This window comes from Phaseolus vulgaris, chromosome 11 (genome assembly GCF_000499845.2).
Source record: "Phaseolus vulgaris cultivar G19833 chromosome 11, P. vulgaris v2.0, whole genome shotgun sequence".
NCBI lineage: Eukaryota > Viridiplantae > Streptophyta > Magnoliopsida > Fabales > Fabaceae > Phaseolus > Phaseolus vulgaris.
The window spans coordinates 46,878,345-46,891,353 of record NC_023749.2 but is presented as its reverse complement, the minus strand read 5'-3'; the positions used below and the strand labels follow the sequence as shown (position 1 = coordinate 46,891,353).

At 25.3% G+C, this 13,009-nt stretch overlaps 1 long non-coding RNA gene across 1 annotated transcript; it reads right to left on the bottom strand.

Moving 5' to 3' along the window:
• Positions 1–6,253: 6,253 nt before the first annotated feature.
• On the bottom strand, positions 6,254–7,363 carry LOC137830487 (uncharacterized). The gene is made up of 3 exons (XR_011084238.1): positions 7,304–7,363; positions 7,078–7,152; positions 6,254–6,298 (listed from the first exon to the last, which is right to left on the bottom strand). It is a non-coding gene; the product is annotated as an uncharacterized lncRNA (long non-coding RNA).
• Between the last annotated feature and the right edge of the window lie 5,646 nt (positions 7,364–13,009).

Sequence of the window (13,009 nt, the reverse complement as noted above, 5' to 3'; positions counted from 1 at the left end):
CTAACACTTTATTCATAATATATCTCTTTCTTCATCTCTCCTTAAATTCCTAAAAATAACCCAAAATTGAGAATAAATAATTCTATTAATCTCGTCACACCAAAATATATTATTAAATTCTAATTTTTCAAATTAGGCTTGGGTCATAGCTTATAAAAAATTAAAATCAATAAATGTCTAAGTTTTTGCATTAAATCAATAAATGCATTATCCAGTGATTTTGATAGGATTCTCTAGGCAACTTGATGGTGCAACTCTGAAGTTGCTTCAACAAATTGGCTAAGGAATTGCATAGGAAAACTTATATCCGATCTAGTATTGACCAAATACAACAGTCTTCCAATGACTCTTCGGTATGCAGTATTATCATGGACTAGAGTGTTTTGATAAAATAATCTCTCATTTTTTCTTGACCATGGATGTTCTAGCTGGTTTGGTACTCAACATACCTGCATCAGACAAAAATTTAATAGCCTAAAGGGCTTGAGTAAGCAAAGAAAACAGAGGCCCAAAAAGGGAGAGAACGTTAAAAAGCTTCATCGTCTAATCTTCGCCTAACACATTCTCTCAACGAACTTCGTTTGATATATATCTTTGTTTGACGAGTTCTTCGTCTTATATGATGTTATTTCATCTTATGGTCTTTTATCCTTTTTATTATTCACTTTGACTATATTCATTTCAAGAGTGAACATGAAGATTAGATCGTCTACACAACATTTACACAGTTTTTGTCTAACAACCTTTTCTCATATTGTATCGTCTAGTGAGTCTCGCTCACTTTCTCTTTTATTTTTGTCTAATCTTGTGATACACATGAATAAGCTTTTCATATCATAATACACCTTATGGTGTTTGTTATCATCAAAACATGTAGGCACGTAATCATGAGATTATCTAATGAGTATTGTTTCGTCTACTAACTCAATACCAACTAATTTCTAAACTTGAATAAACCGAATCATCTACAATTTAATTGAAATTAAAGATGGACTACTCTATTACATGGATTCTTTACTCCTATACCATGACAATATTTAAAAAGTTTATTGTGAAAATAGAAACCATGTTTAAAGTAATTTTTATTCCTTTAAGTATAATCATTAACTATAACAACTCATTCAACCATACAAATAAAACAAAATTCATTAATTCAATTTATATTTTGTGTATTTAAAAAGTATAAATTAATTTTATATTTTTAAAATTACTCAAATTATATATATATATATATTTATATTCATGATTCACATTATATCATCTTAATACTTCGACTCACAATTTACATATCACTTTCTTTCTTTGGAGAACATGTTCTAATTGTTTTTCTTAATAGAATTGGATGATAACGTTTTAAAATAAAAATTAAATGAAGATCTAAGAATTTTTCTTGATAATAGTTAACAAATAATATTTATTGATCAAGATTTATTTCTCGCAATTGTGTAGAAATATCATTTCTTCTAACAATTTCTCACTCATGTTACAAATTATAACTTTTTTTTGCACTCTTGCATGCAAGTATTCATCACGTTCTTCACAAGATCATGAGAACCTGAGAAGCAAGTAAAATCAATGGTCAAATCATAACCAAGTAAAGTCAATTATAAAAATCATAAAAAGAATAATTAATGAAATCAAATATAGAGAAAAAATATAAAACCCTGAAAATAAGTAGATATTTTAAGAATGTACATACCGATGTTGATGTCAATGGACTTCATTAAGCGACAACTAGTAATACAATTAGAAATAGGATCAGAGGATAGTTGACTGCAATGTGATTGACAATCTTCCATACATTTTGAATATAATTTAAGAAATGGTTGTTGAGGTTCACATTTGAATGCACACTTGACTTTGCATAAAACTCCATCAATTTTGCTATCTAATTCGGCTTGTGTAAAACTTAATAGAAACATGACCATGATTATAATTCCAAGAATTTTCATTTCAAATTTTCCCATCACTCTTTTCTAAATTCTTTATAATGATCTAAAATTTGTATAAAATGTTAGATCTCTTGTGGTAATTCAAGAAAGCGAATTTATAGAGAAAACATTATCTTACTCTTTGAAAATATTTAATTAGTCAAATATACATTACTAAAAAAAAATATTAATATAATGTACATATTAATAATTTATTTACTATTTTCTTCTATAATTAATATTAATATATGTAACGAATGTAACATTTGGATTAAATAGTTTGTAAATATCAAAGCCGATTTAATGATATATATATAATATTATATGCATTATATATAATATTATATGTATTATATATATAATATTATATGTATTATATATATAATATTATATATATTATATATATTATATTTATATATATTTACTTGTATTTAACAAAAAAATTCATAAGTGCATTATTAAAAAAATGTAACCAGTTTAAATGTGTCTTTTTATTATAAATTTATAAAATAAGAAAAAAATATGGAAATACATAATTTGTCTCTAATTATCTGGATGTATACTATATTTGTTAAATGTAATGCTTAATAGTTTTCAACCGTCAAATTTATCATAATATACATTAATTTTGTATTTTCTAAACATAATACATTTATTAATTTCAATCAAATGTAACTATTATACAATAAAAGCTTCATATTGTATATATAATAATATAATAAAAATTCATTTGAAGTAACTTCTTTATTCTTTTAAATATAAATAACGGGTTATTAGAACATATTCGAAGCCTATACTTTAAATATGTACTGATAATATTTATTAAGGATGATAAAATGATTATAATATATAATAATTTATGGTTTAATATTTATATTCATTGATTTGACTATACGGTATATTTATTTTTTATGCATAAATTTTTTGTTATAATACTATATTTTAAATTATACGAGGTTTAGCATACTTGCTTATCCTTTATATTATTAAAATAAAACAGATTTAATAATTATTGATTTTAAAATGAAAAGTTGGATTTATAAAATATTGAATTTGAAAACAGATAAAGAATCCAAATTCTTACAATTTTACCCTTTACGTAACTACGTTTTCTCAAATTCAAATAATTATTTTTAATAAAAAAGTTACCCATACAATAAAAAAATTACAGACAACAAAATTAAAAGAAAGATATTTATTTTTGTAATTACTTTTAGTAAAAATATTTTTTTATAATTTAATAATATATTTTTATTTCAATAGTGATTATAACAACATGTATTTAGATTATTCATATTTTAATAAAAAAATAAAAAAATAATTAATTTAATAAAATAAATATTTGTATAATTTACTTTTATTTCAAAAATATTAAATATTTAATATTTTAGAAATAACTGTTATATATATAATAGTAATTTTTACCTTTTAATATGTATAATTTATTCTTTAAACAAAAAACATATTGTTATAATTTAATAAATAAATTCATTATCAAAAAATGTACTTAGTATAAATTGTAGACAAGCATAAATAGATTTATTTTTGCTGGTTGACTTGCTCGCCTGTTGACTCTAGTGACAAGCACTAGCCCCTGTTTTTCTTTTGAGAATCTGTTCTACCTCTTGTTGCTCTGGAACGCGGCTCCGTTGAAATAGAGGGGGTCCTACTTATTCATTGCACTCTGGCGATCAAGTCAGTAAAGAGCTTACTAGAATTTAAGAAGTATTTAATTTCAGTCTTAGAAACAACGTACCTTAACTTGCGGTCTCAAACCCCTTTTACAGCTTACCTCTTGTAACAACTTTCTATCACGAGAATTTAATCTCAACTGAAAGCATACACAACAAGAGAAACACATTATGTTCAGGGGCGCCTTCTCTCAAGGTGCTACAATAGAAAAGAATCTTATCTCCAAGGGTTTACTTCCAAACGGGACCCAATCACATGGCCCTACAACCGAGTTGACCTGCATGTCCCATGCACCGAGATCCGACCACCGAGTGCTCTGGTCCAGTACACAAGCCCCCCAGACTCGAGCTGATCTTGCTTCAGCGAAGAGACTATTCGCATGCTCTAATGGCTTACTTGTCATTCTCACAATGGGCAAACGTGACACAACGCACGAAGCGTTTATGATGTGACATCTCACCATACTTAATCGTAGACGCACACGTGGCATTTTCATCTACGGTGGAAAGGCGTTGCTGCTTGTCATTCCTACATTTGTTTAAGTTAACGTTTGAAAGCCTTCTCCACTAACTGTTTCATTTCTCCTATACTTGCAAACCCTTCGCGCCTCTCTTAGACTCACTACGCCTCCTTCGTGAACCTGGGAAAACTCCTCTTCCTCAATCGCTCTTTGAAACAAGGTACTTCCTTTTGTTCAACCCATTACTCTACTCCCTGTTTGGAATATTTTTTGTGATCACACTACCTGAGCTAGGTTTGTTTTGGATTTATTCTTTTCTGCTTATGCTCATCGTTAATTTGTTGGTTATATGTTTCCTTGCATGTGGTTTTCTTTGCCTGAATGTGTGTCTGCATTTGCTTGTGTTTGTATTTCTAGATACTCTTCTGCATCTTGAACGTGTGAGTATTTCAAATTCTTACTTTATATTATTCAAATATGAACGTTTTAGCTTTAATTTTCTTAACTTGATCAATTGGAAAAATATGCCACATTGTTCTTCTTCAAAAACATTATCTTTGTTGTATTTTGCACATCTTCATATACTTGTCCTTTCAAATTATTTCTTTATCGATATAAACATGAAGTCATGGCTTTCACAATTCAAGTTATTTAATGTGTCTTTTTATTATAAATTTAATAAAATAAGAAAAAAATACGGAAATACATAATTTATCTCTAATTATCTCTGGATGTATACTATATTTGGTAAATGTAATTCTTAATAGTTTTCAACCGTCAAATTTATCATAATATACATTAATTTTTAATTTTCAAAACATAATAAATTTATTAATTTCAATAAAATGTAACTATTATAAAAAAAAAGCTTCTATTTGTATAATAAAAATATTTATTTGAAATAACTTCTTTATTATTTTATAATATAAATAACTGGTTATTAGAATATATTCGAAGCCTATACTTCAAATATGTACTGATAATATTTATTAAGTATGATAAATTGATAATAATATATAATAATTTATGGTTTAATATTTATACTCAGTGATTTGACTATACTGTATATTTAATTTATGTAGAATTTGTTGTTATAATACTATATTTTAAATTATGAGGTTTAGGATACTTGTTTACGTGATTAAGAATGTGTGTTTAATAAAACGATTTAGAGTTCTACCATTCTAAGATATCATATAAATTAATTATATGGAAAATAATATGCCTGGTCATAATGTCTAAAAAAACATCTGAATATATACTTCAAAAATTGTGATAAAATGTTTTATTTTCTATATTTTTACTGTAAAGATGAAATGACCTACACGACACTTCCTTAAGCCATTAACTACCTTCTTAAATGATTAACCTCGGGTAAGTTTGCTTAACTAGAGTTCTGGTAGTTTAAGGAGCAAGCTACCTCCATCCTCTTCATCTATAAATAGCTCAAATGAACCTCATGTATTCAGATTTTCATTAATTGAATGAAGTATTCTCTCACAAATCTTCTTTTGCTAATAGAGAGCCTTCTAGACCTAATGAAAACCCTAAAAAGTTGGTCTCACCTTTTTCTTCTTCCTAGCACCTAAATCAATGTCAAACCTCACTAATTGCCTCTCTTAGTGCAAACCTTCAACCATCCATCTGCCACTCCATGAATTCACCAATCCACCTCCTTGAATTGCATCACAAGTTGTTTTATAAACCCTCTTTTATGAAAAATATTATATTGGATGAATCATACTACTTATTTATCAAAATTCATCCAATTTAATTTGATGCATTTCATAAATGTGATAAAAATATAAATGTCTCTTTCAAAAAGAAAAAAACTATTATTCTCTTCTAAAAAAATAAGTCAAATATAAGAAAAAGGTTGAATTTTGTTTTCAGACTTTATAAATTTTTCGCAATGTATTCTCTGATAATTCGAAGCTAAATGATAATTTTGGTTTGATAGACGATCTTAAAAAAAATCATTTCTAAGGTTTGCTTCACAAATATCTCCTTTCATTAATGTAGTATGACTGTAACACCCCATAATTTACATATAACTATTACAATACCGGTTCTACATATTTCTATACAAGCTTACAGTTTTTTCAAAATATTCCTAGTACGTGATTATGACATATAGAAATACAAATATTTACAATTTAAGTTTCAAAATCAACGCCTTAAAACTCTTCTGATCCTCAGACACCTGTAAGATCATCTGCTCGTGTACATAGTACAGTCATCGCAGTTCAAACACAACACAAAAAGCAAGGGTAAGCTAGTGAAAATAAAATTTTATAATATACACAATTAAATCAAAAGAGAAAACCAAGTTACATGATCAATTTCTCAAATTATACAATCTTCTTCAAATCCCATCATTTAAAACAATCACATAGATCTCACATGGATCTACACATCCAAGATATTCAACAAACAACATCTTCCGGAAGACCCGTATTAAGTAAGTCCTACCAAAGACTAACACCTGATCCAAAGATTACCAGCGAATCCAACAGAAAGGATCAGGGTAAGTTCAATACAACCCAAGCCGTGCATCTCATATGTCACGGTGTGCATGAACTCCCCCATCAGCTTCTCACCACCTGATATCTTAGTCTATGTGACTTAGATCATCAGTGAAGCTCGGAGATCTCTGTTACCACATAGGCATCAATACTTAATACACAGTAAACACCAGTCCATACATTATCCCAAATGTATGAATTCAATTCCATATCATCCCGTCATACAATATCATTCCAAACACGATCCACAACATTAAAAAACGTAATTAAAATAAAAAAACAACACTTAAATATTAAACCATCAAAATATAATATTTTTTACAAATTTAAATAATATATAAACAAACAACCCAATATATATAACACACAACATCCCTGCAAGAAAAATTGAATATTGGGACCACGTCCCTTCCGCATTCAGATCTTCTATCCTAGGGTGCTATAAAAAATTAAATTTAGCTTCCCTTACCTCAATTGCTTGCTTTCCAAGCAACTTTTAGAATTTTATTCCCCACCGTTTGGATAAGCTTCAAGATTTACGGGCCTAATGCAAGTTATCCAAACAGAACAAAAATTCAGTATATAATAGAATAAGTTGAGAGGATTAAACTTCTCAACTGACCCCACAAAGATTGATGACTAAATCCTAAGGAAAAACAGAGGACAAAGGATATTTAGAGTAAAAATGAACTTACTCTGTTTGAAAATCTGATCGGGTAGAAATGTTCCTTAACTCCTCTGCTACAGCGTGGTATGATCAAATTCTAAAACAGATGAGGTATGAAGTGAGAAATTAAGAGAGAAGATAGAAGGGAGAGGTGGAGAGAGAAAGAAATGGAAGTTCTGTGCGTGAGGGGGAGAGGGTTCTGTTTCTGCTTTTTAAAAAGAAAAGGTGTTGTTACAATGACAATATACAATGAACAAATATATGATATAAACAAGTGTGCTCGTCTCTTGTAATTTTCAGCTTTAAATTAGTATTGTTATGCTGTCCAATTTTAGCATACTACTTATTCTTGAGCTCTCTCTAAGCTAACCCTATACTCTTTCCTAGTGAGTTGACCTCACCTCTCACTTTGTTTCTTTACCAAGTTTGAACTTCACATTGATCTTGTCTTCTTTCCGCACCATCACATCTCTATCTCCAACAAAAAGTTAAATCATAATCAATGCAAAAAATGAGGTTATCAGCTTGAGTTCCGAATGATACTCAGTCTTAGCTAGATGTGATTATGGTATAAATAATTCTCTTGTTTAGCTAGAAATGCCTAGGAGCTAAAGAATACTCGTAATGTACTTTGTTGTGATAATTTACTAGTGGAACTTGATGACATTGATAATAAACTGCACGTAATTTAGGTTTATACATAAACTAATAAGAAAAATATTACGTAAATCTTTCTCTATTCTAATATCTTTAAATTACTTATTATTATATGACTTTTAACCAAAGACTTTCTAAATGAAATTTTCAAAAATACTTGTGAAAAATTATTAAAAGTTTTAAATAAACAATTCCACTCTCCACTTAGGTATTTTCTTGCTTTCACAACTTTAGATAAAATCAAGTAAAAATGTTCACCTTATTTTAGTTTAGATAGAAAAAAAAATTCTTTTTGAATAACTAGAATAACATGTTAGAAAATGTGAATTTAAATATAATATTTTTAAAAAACATACTGGAAAACCTTTTCCAAGAAGGTGTATAAGGTCTTGTGTTGATTTTCTAAAAATGTTTTGCAAATATTTAAAAAAACTTTCAACGAGGATAACGAGTAATACAATATGTTATAAAAAAGAGAACCATAATAACACATGTTTTACACTGTCACCCCAAACTCTGTTTCTTTTCTATAAACTCTAAAGAGTTTCATTATTCAAAATCAATTATTATAAACGCTAAAGGATTTTATTAATCAAAATCAATTATAAAATCACATTAATATGAAATTTATCTAGAGGAATCACTTCATAACATTGAAAAATAAACAAAAATGTGACGTTTGAATCTCTCCAAATTATCTAGAAAACGAATTATAACTAAATCACTTGAAGATTTTTTCAAACTATTTTCATGCAGGTAATTGTTCAATCCATTAGATGTAAAATAAGTACAATTGTTATTAATAATTAAAATAATTTAATCCAACCTTTCCTTTATTTTGTACATATTTTTATATATAATATATTTTGTATTAGTTATTTTATTTATATAAGTATCAATTTTATATGAAAAGTGTTTAGGGAGTTTCTACAATAATATCTAGAAGCATATTTTTATTATTAGCAACCTTTTTTTATATATTTTAGATAATTATGTATATAATCGAAAAGAAAAAGCCGTTATTCTCTTTTAATGAAAACAAATATAATTAATGACGCACAAATATTCTCCTTTATTTATTGTGATATGTTACTATGTTGTTAAAATACATTTATTATTACATTAATTTTATTATTTTATTTTATTCTTGTTGATCAAAATATTATTTTATTACCCAATACGATAGGTTGCGACATGTTATGTTATGTTTATTTATTTTATTTGAAAAGAATAAATTAATTAATTATTTTTATAGTTATCCTAATTTTATACATTCAAATATATTCGTATTCATTACTCATATTATATCGTCTTAATCCCAAACTCACATAATTTATATATGGCTTTCTTTTAAAAAAATTTGTAATTTTCTTTGTTAATAGAATTTGATGATAAGGTTTAAAAAAAATATATTTTATTATATTAATACTCAAGATGTAACAATAGAAAGGGAAATATAGTTGGGATTTTTTTTAAAAAAAATAGATAACAAATACTCTTTATTAATCAAGATTATTTCTCATAATTGTGTAGGAATATTATTTCTTCTAACAATTTTCACTAAAAAATTCTTCAAACAAATTATAATTTCTTTACACACTCTTGTGTGCAAGTATTAATCACGTTCTTCATAAGATCATAAGTACCTGAGAAGCAAGTAAAGTAAAGTAAATGGTCAAAATCCTAAGCAATACATCAATTATCAAAATCATGAAAAAAATAATTAATGAAATCAAATATAAAAAATTATAAAACAATGAAGATAAGTAAATATTTTAAGAGAGTACATACCAATATTGTTGGCAATGGACTTCATTAATTGACAACTACTAATACAATTATGAATAGGATCCGAGGGTAATTGACTACAGTGTGATCGACAATCTTCGATACATTTTGAATATAATCCAGGAAATGCTAGTTGAGGTTCACATTTGAATGCACACTTCAATTTGCATAAAAATCCATCAGTTTTACTATCTAATTCGGCTTCTAATTCGGCTTGTGTAAAACTCAAGAGAGTCATGAGCATGATTATAACTCCAATAACTCTTATCTCAACTTTTCCCATCACTCTTCTCTAAATTCTTTCTAAAATTCTAAAATTTGTATAAAATGTCAAATCTCTCTTGTAATATTTCAAGAAAGCTAAACATGAATTTATAGAAAAAAAAATATTGTAACATTTTCTTACTCTTTAAAAATATTTAGTTAATAAATATATTTTAATAAAAAACATACTATTATATATCTATAATTAAATGTGTAATAAATGTAATATTTTGACAATGTGTCATTTTTAAAAATAGTATCAAAATACATTAAATCTCATTTAATTTATAAATCCTTGTAGGAAAACACTTGATGTTGAACTATATCCGCATTTTTTAAATATTTTTAAAAGTTTGTTGTCTTCTCTTTCTTATATATATTATATTATAAATTTATAATAATTGTAATTTTGTTGAATTAATATATAACGTAAAATTTTAAATATCATTCAAATTTTACTATATATAAAAATGACTACGCTAATTTAGAAGTCCAAAATTTTTATAATATTGTGATAATAAATTTTTTCATAGACAGAAAATCAAACAAAATTTAGTGTTCATGCATCTATTTAAACTTATCTATAATTTATATAAACGTATATTTTTTAATAATGAATTTATTTATTAAATTATAACAACACGTCATTGTTTAAAAAATAAATTATACATATTAAAAGGTAAAAATTAATGCATATATAACCGTTATTTTTAAAAGGATAAAATATTTAATTATTTTGAAATAAAAGTAAATTATACGACTATTTATTTTATTAAATTAATTAATTAATTATTTTTATTAAAATATAAATAATTTAAATACAGTACACTTTTTTTTTCTTTTGACAAAAGAAATACTATTATTATAATCACTATTGAAATAAAATATATTATTAAATTTTAAAAAATATTTTTACTAAAAGTAATTAAAAAATTAAACAAGTTTCTTTTAATTTTGTTGTATGTAATTTTTTTTATTGTATAAGTGGTTTTTTTTATTAAGAACAATTATTTGAATTTTGAAAAACAGTAGTTACGTAAAGGGTAAAATTGTAAGGATATAGATTTTTTTTTTCAAATTCAAAATCTTTTAAATCCAAATTTTCATTTTAAAATCAACAATTATTAAATTTGTTTTATTTTAATATTATAAAGGATAAAACTAAATAAAAAAATGTGTACAATAAGAATCCCTTTATATATTAATATATACTAGCAGAACATAAACATGTGTATTCACTTTTTTTATTTATATATATTTTTTAAATTAAATTTTGAATAAATGATATATTTATATTATAAATATAAATTTATAATTTATTTGAAATGTTTGTGTCGATTTATCTGCATTTTTTATTATATATATATATATATATATATATATATATGCTTTAAAGAAGAAATAAAACATTAAAAGAAAAAAATTAAATAAAGATAAATATTGATATTGAAGATGTATTTATGTGTATTATTAAAAAAAAATTGTTGTTAACGAATATTTTTATTAATTAAATTATAACAATAATCAAATTGTATAAAACATATCATTCATAATTTTTTCAATTTAAAAAAAATTACATTTTTTTATTTGCATATTCTTATCAAGATTAAAAAAAATAAAAATAGCTATCATGATTCCTAAGTATTATAATTTATTTCATTTTCATAAAAAAAATAAAAATTAAATTACAATGTGAAATAAATAGAAAAATAACAAAAAGATATAATGAAAGTGGAAAAAAATAAATAAAAGTTGATTGGTAAGTCAAAGGTTTTCAGTAGGAGAATTAAAAAAGCTAAATAATTTATATATATTTATTTAATATAATTGTGTTTTGTAGGATATGTAACTATGATGTCGTGTTCAAAACAAAACAAAACTATAATTTCATTTTTAAAATTTGTTATAAAAAGAATATTTTTTATATAGATATAATATATTCGTATTTATTAAAATAAATAATAAATTTATATTTTTAATATAAATATACAAATAATAATATTTAATTTTATTTTAAATATTAGTTTACATACAGTTTATCCTTTATTCAGATTATTGTCATAACTTAAGTATTATATAAGATCCAAATTCTCTGATTTTTTTTAAAAGAAATATGTAATTTAACCATTAATATTAATAAAAGTAAATTTTAAATTTATTATTTTCATAAAAGAAATTGCATTGATGAGATATTTATGAAGTTTTACTTAAATTTCCATTATATTGTAAATAATTAAAATAATGCCCATCAAACCATATTTTAATTCAAAATTCAATTTGACTCATTTTTTTTAAATAATAAATGTAGTGCATGTCAAACCGTTTCTTTCAAAATTTAATATTAACTCTTTTAGTTTTAAATTTAAATAATTATAAAATAATCAAAATAAAATAATAAAATAAAATATTGATAGAATGATAAAATATGAACAAATTTGTGTACACCATTATAATAGAAAATCCCTTTTATATATAGATATAGATTAAATGTATTCCATAAAAAAATAGTATATCATTGTTAAAAGACGTAAGATATGTTTTTTTAAAATATATCTAAGTTGATATTTTTGTTAAGTCCCACGAACATCAAATATTGTTTACGTGACTCAGATAGATGCTTATGTGCTTCACGCCGTCAAACCCACCACATAATCTTCGCTGTCATTGTGTCTAAACTCATAGGTTGGACAAGATAGGATAAACAACTGGAAGGTAGGAGGGGAACACGTCCCAAAATTCAGACAGACTTTTCAATTCAGACAAATTCACCTCATTGCCTAAGCAAGAAATGTTAAGGGATAGCAAAGATTGAAATTGAGTTTGCAATCTAAAAGGGGGAAACGAAAGAATAAGTAGGGAAACCTACAATGGCAGCAACTCCATCAGTGGTGAAACCCTTACAAGAGGTGAGCACCAACACTCCCAAGTTCTTGAACGATTTCGCGATAAGCTCCAAGCATTCATCGCTGACAACCATCCTCTTGAGCCTCATCTTCTGGAGCCATGGGTAGGTAGCAACAATGGT